This window comes from Piliocolobus tephrosceles, chromosome 20 (assembly GCF_002776525.5).
Source record: "Piliocolobus tephrosceles isolate RC106 chromosome 20, ASM277652v3, whole genome shotgun sequence".
Classification (NCBI taxonomy): Eukaryota; Metazoa; Chordata; class Mammalia; order Primates; family Cercopithecidae; genus Piliocolobus; species Piliocolobus tephrosceles.
In genome coordinates, this window is record NC_045453.1 from 51,936,797 (window position 1) to 51,958,585 (window position 21,789).

The 21,789-nt window shown below is 42.8% G+C and overlaps 1 protein-coding gene across 8 annotated transcripts in view; it reads right to left on the reverse strand.

The window, feature by feature from the left end:
• SNAP25 (synaptosome associated protein 25) overlaps positions 1-21,789 on the reverse strand; it is an 86,935-nt gene that overhangs the window by 58,372 nt on the left and 6,774 nt on the right. For 2 of the 8 annotated variants that reach the window (XM_023217859.2, XM_023217865.1), the window contains exons 2-3: positions 20,618-20,720; positions 19,990-20,141 (exon numbers count right to left, since the gene is read on the reverse strand). The exons of 2 other annotated variants lie outside the window; for them this stretch is intronic. The gene's annotated coding sequence lies outside the window, so the exon portion shown is untranslated. Of the gene's footprint in view, positions 1-3,341; positions 3,402-13,041; positions 13,169-19,989; positions 20,142-20,617; positions 20,721-21,789 lie in introns of all 8 variants that reach the window. 4 more of the 8 variants (XM_023217863.2, XM_023217862.2, XM_023217861.2 and 1 more) reach the window with 4 other exon arrangements.

Genomic DNA, 21,789 nt, shown 5'->3' on the forward strand with positions numbered 1-21,789 from the left:
AAAAAGAAAAACAAAGTTTGCTATAGGGCTGGCCCTAAATGTCATCACCGATCAGAACAAGTGGTTGTTGGTGGCACCTCTTGACCGCTCTGTTGTTGGTCATCGATTTATGAGAGCTCAGGGGGACCCTTCTGGGAAGAACTAGGGTGTTCTCTGCAGCTTCCCAAATCCTTTAAGAAGTAAAAAAGATGTTTGCATTTTCCATTGAGAAATTGTCGGTTCTTTTCTAACTTTTGGGTCTTATGGATCTTAACTGGATGCATGAGGCCATCTTAAGCGCTTAGAAACACCATAGTTGACATCTGTGAATCATTCATATCAGGCCAAGCAGTGTCTAACTTTTCTTTATGGGTGTTAGTGCTCATAACAATGTTATTACCAGCACCCTTTTCCTACACATGAAGAATGGAGGAACAGGAAAGTCAAACAACCTTCCCCTAGGTCTCAGGCTGTTAACCTTTATGCCAAATTGCCACTACACGCAGGACAGTGCCTGGACATAATAAATGCTCAATAAATATTGTGCCCGACGATGTGAGCTCTAACAGGAATTTTGTACCCAGCGGTTGGTGAATACGTCTTTAGGATGAATATTAGTGACAGGGCATTTATTTATTCTCCTCTTCTGTCTGTATCTTTCCACTTAAAGGGCCACGCTTAGCACATCTATTCTTTCTGGATTTCAAGGGGACCGTGAAATTAAAAGGTAGAAATTTGGTGCGAAGTTTAGGAGACTTGTCTGGAAAGTGAGTTTTTTTAAGCAAGCATGTAGTTTTCACGGAGGCTGTGTGTGCATTGTGGCTGAGGACTGGGGTACTGATGGAGCCCCCGGGGATGCTAGGTAGCAATAGGACCCATTCCCCTGCCACTGTCAGGGTGGCTTGCCTCTTTTCTTTCTTCTGCATAAGATGTTTTAGATAAACGTCAAAACTTCCTGGCTCAGCCAATCATTCTGTCTTCATTGATAAAGAGAACCTTGCAAGTAAATTCCCCTCCCTCTCAATGAACAGGACAACCCCCTTTGATCTCTCTCTCCACCTTCTCTCCCCACCCCACGTATATGCACAGATGTGCACAGGATGAGCTCACACACGAATGCGCGCGCGCACACACACACACACACACACACACACCATTTTCTCTTTTACTCTAAACCAGGAAAATTCAATGTGAGACCCTGTCTTTGAAACATAATGGCTGAAAAATAGCTCAGACTCAGCTTAGAATCAATACGCTCTCAGTGAAGCCACTGGAATTCCAAGTTTTCCCAGCAGGCTTTAGACAGAAGTGGAGTCAACATATTCAGGCATAAAATGAATTCCAATGAGCTCCATTAAATAACGTCAATGCTTGAGGACACTCGTTAGTTACCTGGGCTGAAGGGCACACAGCTTTGAAGTCTCAGACTTCGGTAAAGGTATGTTTAAAATTTCAGTCATGAAGTGAATTAAGATGCTTTTCTTCCCTGCCAACTTTGGAAGTAGAAAGGTAATTTTATATGGGGACAAGATAAGACAAGGGAAAGGACAAAGCTTATGATTTACATGTGCTCTTGGGATTTCAAATATAGATGCAGTGACAAATAAGCAAGTCATAGCACCTCATCATGAGTCTATTTAATTGTTGATTCATTTAAGACACATATTGAGCACCTATTGTGTGGGAATTGTCTCTGTGTGTGTGTGTGTGTGTGTGTGCGTGTGTGTGTGAGATGAAGATAGCATTTCTGTCACCCAGAAGTTTGTAATTGAATTCTGATGCAAGACTTTGGATCTGGGCACAGGCCCAGGGTGAAACTGTAAATGCAATACTTTGAAACCCACACTGCCCCAGAAACAAAACTTTTTTTAGACCCCCAAGTTTTAAATGAACATTCACTTTCCCCAAATATAATTTAATAGCGAATCTAAATTCTCCCAATCAGAAACTTCCTTTGCCTTACGAAACTCCTGACCTAAAAGCAAAGGAGGGTGGATTGATTTTAACTGTGGAAAACACAGCATGAGGATGTGCTTTGAGTAGTCCAGGTTCTTTCATGCTAGCGATCAGTTCCAGTTATTGAAAGAGACGCCCTGCCAGCTGCAACCTCCCTAAAACCCAAGACGGACTGAATTCCCAAGGGCACATTCAGAAATTGAGAGAGCAAGATATAGACAGTGAGAGAGAGAAGGAGATATTTCTCAGAAAGAAAATTTAATATTAGTTGGCTTTGGGGGAGAATGCTTAATATCAGCTGGCTTTTGTAGAGGATGCCACACTAGACTGGGAGTTTCCTTAGCAATCTTTCCAAACACCTCAGCTCTCTTTTCCTGACCCCGGCCCCTCTCTCCCATCTGGCATATGCTTGCTTAAGATTTAACAGATGATGGCCAGGCATGGTGGCTCACACCTTAATCTCAGCACTTAGGGAGACCGAGGTGGGTGGATCACCTGAGGTCAGGAGTTCGAGATCAGCCTGACCAAGACGGTGAAACCCCGCCTCTATTAAAAATACAAAAATTAACTGGGCTTGGTGGTGCATGCCTGTAATCCTAGCTACTCATGAGGCTGAGGCAGGAGAATCGCTTGAACCTGGGAGGTGGAGGTTGCTGTGAGCTGAGACCACACCATTGTACTCCAGCCTGGGTGACAGAGCAAGACTCCATTTCAAAAAAAGAAAAAAAAAAAAAAGATTTAGCAGATGTTATTTCTCACTGGGTTCCCTCTCCTGATGAGACCCAGCCACCTTTCACATAGTCTCACGCAGTTTAAACTTCTTGTTTATACCACATAGTATCGTGTAGTGGTTACAAGTGTGGCTCCGAAGTCGAACTGTCTACATTCAAATCTTGGCTTTAGCACTCACTGGTTGTGTGCCTTTAGGTAAGCTGCTTCACCTCACTGTGCCTCAGTTGCCTAATGGGTAAAATAGTTATAATAGTTCCTACCTTGAATTCTTTTTATGAAGATGGAATGGGTTAATATTTATAAAAATGATTTGAACAATGCTGGGCATAGAGTAAGTGCCAAGTGTTTCTTTATAATAAATAAACCTGGTGGATTTAGTTTTATAATACGTCTCTCTTTCCCAAATGTAAGTTCTAACTTACTGTTCTATGTCACTGAGGTGTATTATTGTGACTCTAGATACCAGATACACAAGGTCCGAGTAATGAAGGCAATTATTACTACGACTATTAACACGATTGATAGTGAACATTTGTTGAATGTTTGCACCATAGTCAAAATCTTATAGGCATGATCTAATTTAATCATGGCAATGACTCCTAGAAATAGATATTTGACCAATACCTATTTTGCAGAAGAGGAAATTGAGGCTCAGACAAAACTAAATAACTTACCCAAGATAACAGTCAGGAAGTGCTGTCTCAATCTCAGAGGAACTGAGGGTATGTAGAGTCCTAGATCATTTGAGAAAGTTTGCAAACAGTGATTGGGAACAAAGGCAAAGAGATGAGGATAGGGTGGTGGCCATAAAAATGTGTCTCAGAGATTTCTGACTGATTTCCACCCACCTCTACACATGCCATACTTCTAGGGTGAGCTAGACTCAGTCAAAGATTAGAATAGGGAAAGGGAAAAATACTAACTTTACAGTGGAAAGACCTGGCAAATATGACGTTCACCAAATAACAAAGTGTAGTATTACCAGTAATGTCATATGGATCTACTGTATCCCCTGACAAGAAATGATGAGTAGGCCACTTTACCTTAGCTGAACTCTTTCCAAAAACCCATAACCCGAGTCTAACAACCCTAGTCTTGTTCCATTACAAAAACAACAATAGACAAACCCAGACTGGATGACATTCCACAGGATCCCTGCCAATGCTCCTCAACACTGTCAAGGCCATGAACAACAAAGAAAGACTGAGAAACTGTCACACACTAAAGAAGACAGGGGAGACATGATGATTAAATGCAATGTGGTGCCCCGGATTGGTCCTGGAACAAAAAAGAAACATTAATTGAAAAGCTGATGGAATCCAAGTAAAGTCTGGAGGTTGATTAATAGTAATGTACTCATGTCGGTTTCTTGGTTGTAACTAATGTATCATTGATAATGTTAGGTTTCAACAACGGGGGAAATTGGGTGAGAGGTATACCACCCTTGCAACTTTTCTGTAACTCTAAAAATATTCCAAAATAAAAAGTTTATTTAAAAAGTACTCCCAGACATTGTAATTCAATTGGTTCAAGATACAGCCTGGACTTCTGGATTTTTAGAAGATCCCAGGGAGTTGTGATGTGCAGGCAAGGTCTGGAAACCACTGATTTACATTCCAAAGAGCTACAAAGTTGAATGGTAAAGCCAGTGCCTCTAAGCAAAGCTGTGGCCATCACAGAACCAGCTGTTAGGCGGCCCTACTTTTTAGCTACTGGTTTCTTCTCCAGCATGACAGAGCAGGGGACAGGAAGAGCCACTCCTTGCTAATAGGCCGTGTTTATTCTCCATTTATTCTGAGAAACAGGATCAGATACCTTTGGTAGAAGATTCTAATGTACTCATTAAGTGCACCTAATCCTAATCTCCTTTTATGCTGGCTAAATGGATATTTAGATATAACCTTCCAGAATGCAATGAATTTGTTCCCGGGAAGCTGGATGAATGGAACGCCCATAAATTGATTCCTATTTTAAGTGCATACTGGGAGCTGATTATTTGGAGAGCATCTGTAGGCAATGAGAGGTTCCTCCTGTAACAGGCCTCCTGTGTTAGCTCATTTACTTTTAGAAATGTGGGTCCTGTGCTTTCTTGGACAGGATACTTTCTTAGTCTAGGCATCCTCCCTCTCCTCTCGCAGTAAAATCATGGCTACTACAACAGACGCTGGAGGTGCTCTGCCCAGATTCCTGTTACTTTCCACTGGCAGGTGCGCCTGTTCCCCAAATGCCAGGCTTGACATGGCTCAGAGTTTACACCTGTGACTTCTCCTAAGCCCTGCCCTTGACAGACAGGAGCCCCCTCCACTACTAGGAGTTTTTAACCCCTCCCCTCTGTGCTAGCCAATGACTGACAGTTCACGGCTACCAAAGCCTGGCACTCCAAGTCTCAAGGCAGGAGTAACTATGATGCAATCCACACTCCAGGGCTCCTCTGGGATCAGTTGACGCTAGTCTCAGCTGCAACCATATCCTTGCTTGGTTCTTTCTCCTGCCCCATTCTTTTCCCCTCACTTTCTTATACGGGTTTCACTTGAGAATCCTCCCTCACTGAGTCACTTGCATACACATTCTACTGCATTTAGGGAACAGACTTAGAATCAGCTTCTCTTCTGCTCCAGGCGCAGACTGTGCAGACAGCAGTTAGGGTTCTCCAGCAGCCTCCCATGGTGCTCACCCACTGGCCATTCCTGTCCAGTAGGGATCCCCTAGTAAGGAATGCTGCCTCCCTGGCTTAAGTTGCTTCACCCATAGTCATACTCTGGAGCTACAGCTGTCTCCTCGCTCCAATCCAATCCAGAGTATCTTGTAGGAAGATAAATCAGATAGTATCAATCTCCTTGTTACAATTCCAAGGGCTAGCCAGTGCTCTTTGAACAAAAGCCAGTCTCCTCCACCTGCTAGCAGGCCCTGGCTGATCTGGCTCCCTCCTAACACTTCACTTTCCTCTGCGCTTCCCTCCTACAGCATCAGCCTATTGCTGTGTCTTGAAAGCTCCCACCTTGCCCCTGCCTCAGGCTTGGCACGAACTGTCTGCAATACCCGTTCACATCATCTCATGACCGGCCGTTCTTGTCATCAGGCTTCAGCTTAAACATCTCCTCCTTAGAGACACCTTCCCTGACCCGTCTCTCATGACCACCTCACCCGATTTCAATCTCTTACTTAGCCACCATCCCCATCTGATATTTTTCTTGTCCATCTGTCTGATTGATGTCTGCCCCTTCCCATTAAAACGTAATCACCCCAAGAGGAAATATTGTCTGATATGTTTACCCCTGTTTTCTCAGTGCCCGGAGCAGTACTAGGTATAAAATAGACGCTCAGTAAATACATGGGGAGTGGCAGAAAGAAGGAGGAGGGGGTACTGATGGACCCGTGGGCTGCAACTGTGCATGACGAAGATGATGAGGATGATGAGGGTGATGAGGAGCTGCAGTGCGGAGCCCACCCCATGCACTCTGAGGCTCAGGGGACACTGCTAGGTTGCCTGTGAATCACAGATCACAGATGCTGTCCCCACTCCCCCCAGCACACCCAGCCTGCCCTCCCATACTGATCCCTGCCTTCCCAGCTAAGGCCTCTGCTATTCTCTTCGGCATAAGAACAGCTTTGTCAGGAAAGCCCATGTCGGCCCTGCAGTTCACACTGGGACTCACTTGAGCAGGGCACGCAGCCCTACACTCCTGCTGGCTCTGTGAAAGCTCAGCGAGGCTGCAGGACATTTCCATTACCCTGGCAGCTGTGCCTGGCAGCTGCTTCACAGAGGCTTTTCTCCAGCTCATGTCAGGGACCCCCAAAGCCTGCTGTGATTGCTGGCTCCACGGAGCAATTGAAGCCATTCGCATCACTCCCCAGGTCGCTAATGGCAAACACTGAAAGACTGAATGCTCTAGAGCCCCCTGCCTGCTCTTCCAGGGCTCTGCAAGCCTAGCCTCCTCTGGAGGGATGATTGTAGATTGAGGCAATCAAGATCAGAACAATGCATGTAGGCCCCAACTCAGGCAGGTGGATGAATCTGTAAACATCACAATTACCCAGTTCAGAAAGAGGCCTGGCCACGAAGAAATGTTTGGGAGGCCTCTGGCTGTGTGATGTGGACCAAGGCTCTCTGTAGGGCAGAAACACTTGCAGCCTCGGAGAGAGGCATGGAGAATGGCAGAAGGAAGCAGGATCACGCTTTCCTGGCACGCAGGGTGCCGTGCTGAAATGACCCCCAGCATTTCTGTGTCCTGGTGCCCAAGTTCTTTATAATCTCCTTCTCTTGAGCATGGGGGACACCTGCGAGCATGACAGAATGCCATTCTATGATTAGCTATGATATCTGGAAAACGTAAATGGATCCTGCATGCATAATTACAGCTCCCAATCACTTGATTTTGAGATAAGTAAAAAAGAAGATTACCTGGGTTAGGCCTGACTTAATCAGATGAAGGCCCTTAAAAGAAGGACTGGCCCTTACTGAAGAGAGAGATTCTCCTGCTGGACTTGAAGTCAGCTGTCATGTTGTGAGTGGCCCCAAGAGGGTCACGTGGTAAGGGACTGAGCATGATTCCTGGATGACAGCCAGCCAGGAAACAGGGCCCTCAGGGTGATGCAAGGACCTGAATTCTGGCAACAACCTGAATGAGCTTGGAAGTGGAGAAAGCTGCAGATGAAAATGTGCCCAGCAGCCTCGTGAGACCCTAAGAAGCGAGCCCTGCTGTGCTGGGCCCAGGCTTGTGATCCCCAGAAACTGCGAGATAAGAAATGTGTGTTGCTTTACGTCACTAGGGTTATGGTAATAGTGTTACACAGCAATAACTAATGAATACAACGGGTTCCAAAAAGGCCCCTGTGGGTTTTTGCTGCTGCCTCCCTGAAATCAGGGGGCTTCTACCCTGTCTTGTCCTCCTCTGCTCCTCTACTTAGGGAGGGCTCATGGGACATTGTGGAGTAGCACAGAAGCTTTGGCCCAAGGTCATGCAGGTTCCAGGGATGGCCACCCCACTGACTAGCATGGTCATATTCCATATTCTGGGCATATTCCTTGTAACTTCTTAGAACCTCAGTTTCCCCATCTGTAAGTGGAAATGTTGAGATTACCTGCAGCATTTGGCAGAGTGAATAGCAAATGACTTCATATGCATAGAGCGCTCAGTTAGTGCGTGGGAACATGTGAAATTTTTAATGACTTTTTGAAATAATTCTCCCCTGCTTGTACACCTGCCTGCAGCCACCAAATTAAGTCTACTTTGTACTTTAAAAAGACCTGCAGGCTTGGGCCTAGAAAGAATTCAATTGTGTTCCAAAGCCAAAATTCTTAGATGAATGCCCACTCTGTCCAAATATATCTCTTTTGTTCTCTCTGTTCCTCCTACTTTGTCTTCAGAGCACTTACATTACCTGAAATATCACCTATGTGAATTTCATGTATGTGTGCATGAAATTCGACTATTGTCTAAAGCCACAGAGGTGGCACGGCATGTTCAGTGGTTCAAAAGAATCTGGAGTTGGAATCTAAGATGGGATTTAAAATGAGGTTTGAATGACTTGAGGCCCCCTCTATAAAACACTTTAGATTTTGTCATTTAAATGGTCCATTTGGAACAATCATATAAAATTTATGCTCCCTAATCTATACCAGGGCATTTTCCATCAATAACCTCTGTCACATTCTTTATTTTTTTAGGTCTAACTTTATTTTTTGTTTTTGGCCTGTGATGGGTGGAGAGAATCTGCTACTCACTGAAAGTGGCTTCAGAGCCCCTACTAGAGATGGTGTCAGCATTGACGCTTTATTGATATTATTATTATTATTATTTGAAGCAGAGTCTTGCCCTGTTGCCCAGGCTGGAGTGCGGGGGTGCGATCTCGGCTCACTGCAACCTTCACCTCCTGGGTTCAAGCAATTCTCCTGCCTCAGCCTCCTGAGTAGCTGAGATTACAGGTGCCCACCACCATGCCTAATTTTTTATTTTTAGTAGAGACAGGGTTTCACCATGTTGGCCAGGCTGGTCTTGAACTCCTGACCTCATGTGATCCGCCTGCCTCGGCCTCTCAAAATGCTGGGATTATAGGCATGAGCCACCACACCCAACCTATTGATAATATTTTTGAAATAAAAGTATGATCCTCATGAAGTTGGATATGTTGACTCTAAAACAGAGTTGCACAGTATCCTTCTGCAGCCACCCATTCCCCTTATATTTTTTGCCACTTGGAAGCTACAGTTTTGTTTATTACTGTGGAGACCCCCTGAGACTGCAGGAGCTGCTACCTCCCTCCTACTCCCTCGCTGCCAAGCTAGAATTAATTACTCCTTCTCTTAGTCCTTGCTGTATGCTATCTTAGTTTTAAAATATTAACCACAGTAAATCAGGGACTACATTGTGGCCTGATGCTTATGCACAAATCAAGCAGTTTAATTTGCTTGGGACCCACAGGTGAGACAAGTCCTAAACCTGCAAGATGCTACAAAGAAATGGTTCCCTGATTCCTTCCCCACTAGGATGCTGAAGCAGTAGGATCCACCAAAGCACCTGTCATATGTGGGTGAAACAAGACCAGATCATGGGTGGCTGGGTGGGTATGAGGTGGAGGGAGTTTAAGGACTCGGAGATTCAAAAATGTCTTGAGCGTGCAGACATGATCCCACTCCCCAGGGTAAGGAGGCCTGGAGAATGAGAGGGATACCCCACTTCCCCAAGAAGGGATCTGGAACACTGAAGGGACATCAGTTAATTCCATGGAGCCAACCTGAAAACAAGAGATAAAGGAACAGGAGAGACCAGAAAGGAAGAGGAGAAGGATTCAGGAGAGAAATGGTGGTATGGGGGCTGGACATGGCTGGGCCTTTTCTCAGCAGGAGAAAAGATTCTCACCTAATTGGGGTGAAGCTTGCTGTGGCATGGAGCTTGGGCTTAAAAGTGGATCTGGATGGGAATCTCAGCTTTGTTATTTTTAAGCTGAGGGACTTAAGGTAATTTACTTAACCTCATTGTACCTCGGTTTTCTCAGCTATAAAATGAAGCTAATAATATCCTGCATGTTGTCCTGAGAATCGGATGTGATGATGTATGAAAAAACTTTATCTCAGTACCTGTCACATGGATATTAAATGAATGGCACCCACTAGAGACCCAGTGAATAAATGAAGGGCCGAGTTATCAATGTGCCAAAGCTGGAGACAGTTGTGATACTTGGGGTGTCTGGTGATAACAGTTTGCAAAATTGTAGCAGTCAGTTAGTGCCCACCATATACCCTTGGCACTCGCCTTTTCTGTATATTCTGAGGGCCTCTTCTGCTAGGGCCTCTACTGTGAGTGAGGCAACACTCATTGCCTTAGGACTTTCTCCAATCTGAGGTGTAGAGTTGCTCTCCTGCTGGGCTGAGTGCAAGTTTACAGTCTGGGAACAGCCCTTAGTCACTGAAGGATGGGAGTTGGTGCATAATACTCTGGCTTCCTTGCCTTTCAGGTCAGGCAATCCATGCATGTTGTACACTCTCTCTGAGAGAGGTCCCTGGCTGGGCTGAGCCCCAGCAACTGGCAAACTGCTCATGAGTGCCCTCTGTATTGGCTTTCTTTGAATCCCTGTCTGGATTCTCCACACCCCCATCAGTGCTTCCTGGGATCACCACCCAAATAAAATATGTGCACCCTCGTCCTTCACTAAGGATCTGCTTTTAGGAGGGCTCAACCTAGGACAGCATTCCAATTAAAGAATTTAGAAGTCTTTATTTGTTTGTTTGTTTGTTTGTTTATTTATTTATTTATTTTCCTTTGGAGGCTCAGTAAACTGAAACTGGTGCAGGAACTGACACAGACAGTTCTGCCCAGGGCCTCATCTTTAGGGGTCTTCTATTTGATATCTGAAGTGAATTGAGCAAATGTATAGCCAGGTATCAGAATGCCCTTTGGAAGTGCCTGGCTAGGCAGCTGGGTGAGTCAGCCGTGCCCTGCTAATCCCTGGAATAGCTAAGAAGAAGGCTCTGGTGGGACCTGCTGCGAGGCTTCTATGCAGTTGCTTGGCTTGTTTTCCATGACACAGCAACACAGCTGAAAGGCCTTCAGAGTTTTTTTCCATTGCTTCCTCCCTTGGGTTCCCATTACCAAAGTGCTCATTGGGCAGAGGGCTGGCTGAGAATTGTTTCTAACATTATGGGTAGCTCTTGTAATTAGAGGAGAAAGTAGAATTTGCTTAAACAGCGGGGACTTCTGGAGAGACAGGGAAAAAACTTTAAATGCAATTGTCTTTACCAAGACAGGCTCAAGTGAAATTACAGATAAAGCAACATTACCATAAAACAGTAAGATGCTGATCCCCTCCCACCCTAACCTGCCAGTTTGAATCCAGAAAAGTTTACTTATCCTTAATGTTCAAAGTAGAAAACTTCCCCTTTGACTTCCCTTCTGAATTGATCAGACACCGGGGGCTATGGTTCCTTAGCTACCTTGGAGAGATGCAACTAGATGTTCAGGTGCCCCGTTGAACCAAGGATATCCAAGTTAAACTTGAGGGCTCCAAGGCCTATGGGGACAGGGTACTAATAAGTCAGGTCTAAGTTTCCTGGTTTGTGGAACTTAGTGGAAGATGTATAGCCCCAGGATGGATGGGCAGAGCCCATCTATCTATGGCAGAGGTGGGGCTTTCTCTGACTTATGCTCCCAAGATTGGTGGGAACTATGGTTGATTTTTTGTAAATACAGTTGGCATAATTCCCCTCCCAAGATCCATAATCCCTCTTCCACAATGATTCTGTGCTTGGCCATGTAACTTACTTTGGTTAATGAGATAATAGCGAATGTAGCCTCAACAAAGACTTGGAAAGGGCTTGCACATTGGGGCTTGTTCTCTCTTGCAGTTTTGAGAAACTCTGTAACTCCCACCATGTCTGTATGCCAACACTAGGGCTAGCCTGTTGGATGAGAGACATGTGGTCCAGCTCCTGATACCCTAGCCAAGAGCCGGCAATAACTACTAGACATAGGAGTGAACACACCAAGCAGGTGCCAGCCAATCTACCAGTTGACTGAAGAACTAACTCATTAGCCCACAGACCCATACACAATAAGAAATGGTTGCTGCTTTAAACAACTGAGTTTTGGGGTGGTTTGTTATACAACAAAAATAACTTCTTCAGGCTCAGTCAGTTTCACTGGACCTGGATGACATGTGGGTCCACTCCTCCCTCTGCTTGACTGGCTTTCTTCCATCCCACCACCCACAGAGGTGCAGGAGAGCTCGACACTGATGTCCTCATATCATTTTACAGTTGTTGCAGATATCTCAAAATAGCATATATTCTCATTACCACTTTGATAGTTATTAGACTTACCACTAAATATTGTTATTTAATGCTTTAATTAAAAAACACGTTATACAACAAATGTGGTTTTTCTAAAAATATTTTAATAGCTGTATTTTAATAAAATTGGTTTCCTATATAGTCCCCACATATTTATTTTTATTTTTTAATGTTTATGTTTTAGAGATGAGGTCTTGCTCTGTTGCCCAGGCTGGAGTGCAGTGACATGATCATAGCTCACCGCAACCTCAAACTCGTGGGCTCAACTCTCCTACCTGCGTGGCTGGGACTGCTGGTGCATGCCACCATGGCCAATGAATTTACTTTATTTCTGGAGAGACAGGGTCTCACTATGTTGCCCAGGCTGGAATGCAGTGGCATGGTCCAGTTCAAGGCCACTGAACTCTTGAACTCTTGGGCTCAAGTGATCCTTCTGCCTTGGCCTCTCAAATAGTTGGGATACAGCTGCACATCACCATGCCCAGCTAATCCCTATTTAAAAATAGGGATTAACTTTTAAATAATTAACATTGTTAGTGATACATTAAAAAGTATCACTCTGGAAGTGGCTTCCGTATATCTTCACCATACTGCCAGTGGGATCCATGGGAAAAACAAAAAGCTAAGACTGCTTGAATTCAACTCAGATCAAAAGCCATAGTCTATTTAGTGCAATTTATATGTTTAATTGTGTTTCCCCAAATACTGACATAACTCATGAAGACATTCATAAGAAAGAGCTGTAAAAAGAACCCAAGAAACTTCTAGTCATTTCTGATTCTGGTGGATCATAAAAACCATGACAAATTCCATAACTTTTGTAAGCAATGGAAGCAAACTCAAATGCCTATAGGGCTGGGAGGATAATAAAATTTATCCCTTGGGCCAGTCACATAAAGATAAGTAATGGTAGGCTTTGTGGCAAATTGGAGAGGAAGTACCCCGCCTTAAGGCACTTCAGATTAATGACTTTGTAAATCCAGTACTGGCCAAATAAAATAAATTTGTTGGTAGTATTAAGCCTATAGAGCACTAGTGTTCCATTTATGGATTAAGAGCAAGATTGGGGAAGTGGACATCTGGCCAACCTTCATCCCTGAACTGGCTCTGTCATCAAATAAGTAGGTGATCTTTTCCAGGGCATTCAAATTTCTATGTCCCAGTTTTCATATCTGCAAAATGGCTGTGGTTTCTGTATCGTCTTCCTTTCCAGAACTGTCATGAAGTTCAAAAAAAAAAAAAAAATTATATCATAGTGAGTAAACAATTTGGAAAAAAGAAATGAGGATCATTAAACAGATGTGGAATAAATCAATGCAATTGTTTGGTAAGTGACCTGATAAAACTTAAGTCTATCTATATAGGACATGGTTCTTTTAAGTTACCAGCCTGTCAGATCCAAAAGAGGAACTTCAAAAATGATTAAGGAGACCTCTCGCCTGCTTCACTGAGAAGCCAAGTGTGACCCATTGGGCCAAAGTTGTTAATAGAGTTGGGAGGAAAAAGCACATAAAAGAGCCACCCATATGAGTCTCAAGCCCTGAGGTGGAGGACTAATTTCCAATTCAATAATACACAAAAAGCTACACGCAGGCAAACAAAGTTGAAAACAAGCTCAAGTAAATAAAAAGGAAGGAAAAGCAGACTCCTGGGATACTAGGAAAAGGGAATAGAACAAGTTGAGGGAGAACATGTCCTTGAAACTAAATTTGCCGGTCCAGAGGCACAATCTTGCAGCCTAACAGCATCTTTGGGCCCAGTTTTTCCACCTCGAGAAAGAACTAGAAGAGGGTCTAGTTCTAGGGTCTGTATGCGTTCCTGCATCCCATTATCCAGTTAGATGCCATGCCTTAATGCTTATCTTCTCAATGGACCAGAGATAACTCAGCTTTTACACTGGGCCTTTTTGGTGACTGATGGAAAGATGGGTTTTGGTTAGTAAACGCAGAGGAAGGAGATTCTTCCTTTCCCTTCCTTCACTGTGTCCAAGAAAATTCGTGACAGAGTTAAATATTATGGTTGGCTGGGTCAAGGAATCACATTCATATCTTTTTCCCCTGGTTTGCATATATTTTCATAAAGCTTACATGGCATGTGACCTAAGTAGGTCTGGAAGGAATCTTAGGCTTCATGGGAATTCACCACCCAGTTTAATATCCTGTGACAGAATCTTGGTTTGGCTCTAATCTTTGAGCCCTTTAGCCTACACAGGCCATAGGTGCCCCAGCTCATCCCTATATCTGTGCACATAATATGGTCATGATAGGAGGCAAAATGAGCCAGAGGAGGAAAGACATGAATCAGAGGACCAGTTATCCCTCATTTTCCGCCACTGTGGACTGTCTGGATTTTATGAAGTTCTTTTCTCTCACTGTATCCTTGAGCTGTAAGTGTGCCTGGTCATGAAATCTGGGAGATAAATGAGAAAATGATGGGAAAGCAGATCTATATGATTCACATCAAGGTTAAGTTTCTTTTTGTTGTTAGTAAATAAAAGGATCAAGTGCTAGAGTTCTGCTGATGTTATAGTGGGAAGGGGACATAAAAATCATTGAGCCCACAGGTGATTTGGTCTCTGATTAAATGCTGATTCTCAGAGATGCATTCTCTCATAGCTCTTTCTAAATCATCTTTTTACCTCCTTGGGGTAACACTCTATGTCTCTGTCCTACATTATTTAACTCATAGCATTGTCTTTCTCTACTAGAAGGTAAGCTCTATGAGAACAGGACTTCATCTACTTTGTTCTCTGCTTATTACCATTGCTTAGAACTGTGCCTCGTCTGTGGTGGGGACACAATCTATATTTGGCAAATGAAGTGTAACATGGAGGGAACATCCTGCAGAACCAGGTTAGTGTGAGCACAGAAAGGTGAAAGAAACATCCTTCCTCACTTCTCTGAAGTCTCCTTAATGTTCTCAGAGGTGAGTAGTTTATTCTTCCAAAGCAGCAGAGATTTTACCTGCGGTGTGCTATCCAACCCAACCTTTTGGAGAAAAGAAGGAAAGATGGCCTACTGTGTCTGCTTTGAAACTGGTTCTTCCCAACTGAATTGTGTGGTTCCAGCATGGAAATCATATTCCTCCATGCCACTCCACACCTACAATTGATTGGGCACTTGGTCCAAGCTGTGCCAATCAGAGATCTTCCTTGGTAGTTTTGAACCGAGGATACAGACAACAATTGGCAGTTCCTTTTCCATAGTGGAAGCCCAGAGAGTACAAATCGCATGTGCATGTTTCTGGTATGGGGAGGGAGGAAGTGTTTTTCAACAAGAGAAAGTGGAATCAATGTACAAAAAGAATCAGGGACAGGAGGTTGTGTGAGAGAGAGAGCTTTGGTAACGCTTGCACACTGGGCTTGAGTTGTTCCTGAATTCCAGCTACCTCTCTGCTTTTCCCATGGCTTGACTGTTCAACATTTACTTAGATTGTTTAAGCCAACAAATCTCAATTGTTGCCAAAATCACTTATAGCTGGGTTTCTATAATATGAAAAACCCGAATAGATGTAAGCAGTATAGGTTGAGTATCCCTTATCCAAAATGCTGGGGAGCAGAAGTGTTTTCCATTTCAGATAATTTTTAGATTTTATAATATTTGCATTATGTTTTCCAGTTGAGCATCTCAAATCTGAAAATCTGAAATCTGAAATGCTCTAATAGGCATTTCCTTTGAGGGTCATATTGGTGCTCAAAAAGTTTCAGATTTTGAAACATTTTGGACTTGGGTACAATCTGTACATCCAAATTTTTGAGGACGTTCTGTCTGATAGCTCAGGGTTATGAGAATGTTCCTATCCTGTTTTGTAGAGTTTGGGCCACCATTTGAGACCAAGACCTCTGAGTGTGACAACAGATGAGAGATTTCCTGATTGGGGATCTGGAAAGTCCAGGGAATTGGACCTGCACCAGAGAGAAAATTTGGAAGAGATGGAGGCAGATGTGGTAAGGCAGTAAAGGGCAGTGGAAGGAGAGCTGAAGCTTGAGTCAGGAGCCTTGGCTGCAGTGCTCACCCTGTGACCTTGGTGTGAAATTTATCTCTGGGCCTGGTCATCTGCAATTTTTTTGAAAATACAATTTAAAAATCTCTGCAGGTGCTCCAAACCCATGATTCTAAGCAAGAGGAGGACAGGAAAAAAAGGGCAATGTAAGACATCAGGATCCTTTCCCCAAGGGCAATTGGTATTATGATCCAGGGCAGAAACAAGACATTGCAGGGCATGATCAGAAAAGACCAGGATGACTCTCTGCATCTGTGGTAGCTCATTGCTGATGGATAGGGGCAGGAAGTGTGGGAGGTGGCACAGAGGAGGAGTGATAGAAACTCCTTTATCCTTTGCACTGGGGACACCTTTTTCTCTTTGGTATCCTTCAGAGGCTACGGGCTAGGACCGCAGAAGGAGGGAAGGAGCTGTCCTATTATTTGATGAGATTTTAAGCTTTGGAGAGAAGATTCTAGGGGCTGGGATTGAGCCATTGTTGAAGAAAACAAAGCACAATAAAGGAGCCTGTTGGCCCCCACTCCACATACTTGTCCTCACTCTGTGAATGCTCACCTTCCTCATCCTTCAAACTCACTTGGATGAACACTAGCATCTTCATTACTAAATCAGAGGGTAAGTGGAGACTTCTATCCAATGGTCCAGGACAGCTCTTCTCTTGCTAAGTACCCAGTCACAGCTTTTGAAAAGTTGAAAACAGTGAAAACACCTCATCCGCAACAGGCTCAGTTTGAGATAGATGTGAAAGTTTGAAGGAACAACTAAGATCTCTAGGGCAGTGGTTCTCAAACTTGAGCATGCATCAGAATCACCTGGAGATGATTAAAACAGAGATTACTGGGTCTCACCCTAGAGTTTCAGATTCAGTAGGTCTAGGTGGGGCCTGGGAATTGCATTTCAAACAAACTCCTGGGTGATGCTGATGCTGCTAAACACCATAGTTGGAGAACAAGTGTCCTAGAGATTCATTGATTGTAGAAGGTCATTGCACTTGAGATCTTAAATTCAAACTCAAGTTCTCTCTCTTATTAACTGTGTAGAAAAGGAACCATTTTCTCCCTCTCAAAGACTCATCAATTCCTACTTTGTCCCATAAAATGGGACTCTCCATTCTTTGGGAAGATGAGTATTGGGATGATATTCCCTCCACCCCTTCCTTTACTTTCCCCCCCTAAAGTATTCTGTGAGATGGGAAATAAGCAGTGAGCAAGTATAACTCAGTTCTCCTCCTTGGCTTTTTCTCTGGGATCTGCCTACCTATAGCAAGCTTGCATTTTTTGCTCCCCTAGTTTGCAAGCTTCCGGAAGCAGGTTCTGTCACTTGGGGGAACGGGTGGGAAAAAGAGAGAAGGGCATATGGTTCTCTAGCTATCCTGTCTGACTGCACACATTTCTATAGCCCCTTCTCCTTTAGCAGGTCCCAATGTCTAACCTTGAAGTAGAACTAGAAAGGAGTAAGGAAGTCCGACAATCTGACTCTGGGTGCTGGTTGTAATCTTTTCTTTTCTTCTTCTTCCCCCCCCCCCCCCCGCCACTCCAATTCTGCTTAACAAAATGCCTAGAATTTTAATCACTAACTCCTGTTTATGCATGAACTGGTTTGTTGGGGGAAGAGTTGTGATCAGCACCTTATAATCCATTGAAGGACCTTGATTAAACAATATTCTCTCTGAGTCAAGTGTGAAGTATAACACCTGCCACTCAAAAGGTTGCTGTAGAAATTAAATACAAAACAAGCAACAATAGCCTAACATAATATCTACCACATAGTAGAAGCTCAAAAAAATAGTGTGAGTTTCAAAATCTTCCCCTAGCAAGCTCTCTTGTCCTGTAGAGTTTCTCCCCAAAGCAGAATTTTAAGTCATTGCTTTATATAGGGTTGTTTTGGAAGCCTTTTCCAACTTCAAAGAAAAATCATTCTGTGAATGTAGCCTAGGAGCATAGAATCTGCTATTCTTGTAACTTGCTTGTGCAGGTTTTATATTTATTGGTTTATGAATAAAACTAAAGGTTTTGACAATGAGACGACGCATATAGGAATTTTGTATTCAAGGCTGGCTCCAAGAAAGAGTCTGGGTTTGCATCTCTCTGCTTGTGAATTGTGTGCACGTACAAAAACACATGTGCACACACAATATTTAATAAGAAACCTATCCCCACCCCTAACAAAAATCCTTAACACAAAGCTGAATATAAAATGAAGCCAACAGATGTAGCTTCAGTAATGGTTCACTAAATAGCTTATAGAAAATTTCTTTTTCAAAAGCTAAAGAATAGCGGGACATATTGCATATCATCTCTTTTAACTCCTCAAGCATCTTTAAAATCCAAGATGTTAAGGAAGAGGGGACCAGTGTTTAAATAACAACTGGGCCTCTTTGGGTATCTAAGCATTACTCTGAGAAACATGAGGTCATTCCTAAAGCAGAGATGCTAATCAAAGGCATTTTAAAATCTTCCCCAAATAGAAAAATCAAAGGCTGTTGACATATTTCCCCATTTTATTATGCATGCTAATCAAGCTAAAAAAATAATGTGATACCAAGACTTGTTTATTTAAGCAAACAACATAATAAAGAGGAAAAGAAGCATATGGCCTTCATGTAACCCATGATAAAGAACCCTGGAAATCTGGTATGGCAAATAGCAGGTAACTGAACATAACAACAGTCCCTTCCTCTTTCTCAGAGTGGTGGTGGTTAACTGCTTCACAAGCATTAGCTCCTTTAGGTCTCATGACAACCACTTGATATATATGCATGGCAGCAATTGCTCTCCTTTTACAAATGTAAATGAAAGTAAGGCTCAGTTCAGATTAGCTAAATTGTTCAGGGTTATACAATTGAAGTGGCAGAGCTGGCATGTAGCCAGCTGACTCTCCACCCATTGTTCAGTGAACTTGTTTGAACGCATAGTTTCTCTGGTCACTTATACCACCATATCTCACCTGGCTATTTAGCTCAGAGGACTCAGCTTTTTAGATTTGGCTGGCTCATGTTCTATGCATCAGCAGTGTGTTTTCTGTTAGAGGCTCTCAATGGATTTTGTGCAACTAAATAATTTATGGGATGGTGGGGATAATTTATGGGGTGGTGGGGACAACCACGGACTTTGCAGTCAGAGACGAGTGTTCCAAACTCTTTTAAGGCTGCCATAGAAATTAAATGAAATAACATACATCAAGTGCCTAGTGCAGCACACAGTAGGCATTTAGGAAGTTAGCTACTTTTTTCCTTGTGTTCATTAAGTGGTAATATCTTCAGTCTTCTCTGGAGAAAGTTGGATGCAGAGTAATTAACCCATGTTTTCAAGAGAAGGAATGGGGAAAAAAGAAACGCAAAATTCAATGCTCAGTTGGTGAAGGTTTTTTCCTAAGGACAAATGGGACTGATTTACCAAATCATGCCCAGGCTTATGATTCTCTCCCAGGCAAGAGGACACTGACTATTTGAGAGGAAAGGCCAGAGATTGGTATCTCTGAAGGACCCTTTTAAGGAAGCGGAATGGACATTGAAAAACTTGTGTCCACCATGCCAATTCTAACAGCGCAGCAGCAAATATATGACCCTGAAGACAAGAGTTGGCCAAAGCCATAAATCTACCCCACTGGTGAGTGTAATATATGTCTCAAATAGATGTGTGAAATATCCTTTTCATTCTAGTGAACAGTAAAACATTTTAACTATCTATTTCATATACGCTAAATTGCTTGGCTTTAAATATGAAACTGACTTAAATTGTTCTTAGTGAATGGCTTTTAATCTCTGAATATAAACCTGATTTTAGCAATGCCTTTATTAAGAATCCTCGGGTCCTTCGTTAGCATTTTAACTCCTGACTCATAAGTGATAAAATAACAGATTAAAATATTACACCATTTGCCATAGTTTGGCAGCTAGTTAAGGTAAACCAAAGTAATTCCTTGGGACATAAGTTTATTCCAATATTTAGAATGAATCTATGTGCAAGGGTACACAACAATTCTTGAGTTATTCTGATCATAACATTTGATCAATAAAAAGCAGAATTACTTACAGTGGTAGAAATCTTTTCTCTGCAAAGGGGTAGCTGGTATCCCCATTCGCTCACTTATTTCCTGCATACATGGGTGTGACAGGCACTGTTATAGGTACTGAAGATTCAAAGAAAGCTAAAATACTACCCTTGCTCTCAAAGACTTCCAAAGTCTATTAAGGAAGAGAAATACATAAGTAGGTAATTACAAAGCAGTGTGATCAATCTTACAAGGGAAATAAGAGCATTGCTCATTGGTAAGAGGTGAATTTCTGGAAGTAGGAGTTTGGGGAATTAAGATATAATTCCACTTGATCCTACCATTAAACCTTGTTTAATGATAGAAAGTTTTCAGAGGAGGAAAGTGGATTGGATTGGGAAGTACTCTCATCCAAAGGACCCATTCTTAGTCAACCTATTCTTGTATTGCTCCATGAGTTTTAGAGTTGGGAATAGGATTTCTGGCCCAGGAGGTACCACGTTTCTTAAAGCTTGACCCCTTCTTCCCATGAGTGGCAGAAAGTGGTCTGTACAGGGAGAGATCCCAACAGACTGGGATACTGGAAGATAGTCATGTATTTAAGGGACATTTTAGTGACATCCTAGTTGATTGCCATATAAATAGAGACAAGTTCACACAAAGACATACCTTAGATATTTACTGAGTTCTGTGATGGTTGAAGCTGGTTCTTAATATGTATTTGTTTATGAGACAGCAATCTCTCTGTAGACACTGACAGCTCAGTAGAAACCTTCAATAGGTTATATATTTTGATTAGAGAGTCATAGCTCTTTTCTACACTGAGTTAATGTCTTAGATTCTAAAAGGCATCCCATTGAAACATGCCCTCTAAAATAATGACACCTCAAGAGGGGACATCTAGCATAACACATGGAGGGCAGAAACGTGACGATTTTATTTACAGCACTGACTTCAGGAACCAGCATATGTTTTCCTGGTACATGGCAGGTGTTCAACAGATATTTGTTCAGTGGATTAATTAATGAAGAATGCCATAATAGCAGCTGATTTATGATGAAGGAATACATGGGTAGTCATCGTGGAATTGGAAAAAGTAGATATATTCAGCAATTTCTCTGGCATAAATTAGGAATGGACTTTCCCATTAAAATAAAAAATTCACTCAACAAGGCTAATGCATATTGAAATAGTTTGCCAGTGTTCTTCCCAACAGGCTTTCTGGCATTTATTTCTGTGCACTTTCTGTTTATTGATAGAGAAGTCACAGTGTGATTTACCTATACCTAGCTCCCAGACCAACTTCGGAATAACTGCAGGGAAATTTAAGACATTCACTGTTTTGGAATTTGCCAGTCATTATTCTTTGAAACTGTACCAAAGATGAACATAAATAAAGGAGATCAACAACGTGGTCTGAGACTCTTCATGGAAAGGAAACTCTATCCAACTTGCAGGATTTTCAGAGCTCAATTGAGAGAATTCTCTGAAAAAGGAATGAGGCAGGAGTGTAGGGCTGAACTCTGGCCTCAGGGGGGCACCTAAGAGACTCTCATTTTTTCACTTGCTGTTATCAGTAAAGGACAGAAACCACTGATTTAAGGTTCCAGGCATGGAAAGTCATCTCTCAAATTCCAGATCTGTGACTAATGTCATCTGAATAAAGGAAGTGATGGGGAAGCTGGGACCAGATGGTCATTTCGTAGAACCTGCCACTTTGGAGGAAAATAACCTTTTTCTTTAAGTAAAAATGGACCACCTTGGAAGATTAAGACACGGCAAGTCAGCAGAAAGTGTCAACAGTCCCAATTTAAGACATGAGAATTAGACATCTTTGAGTA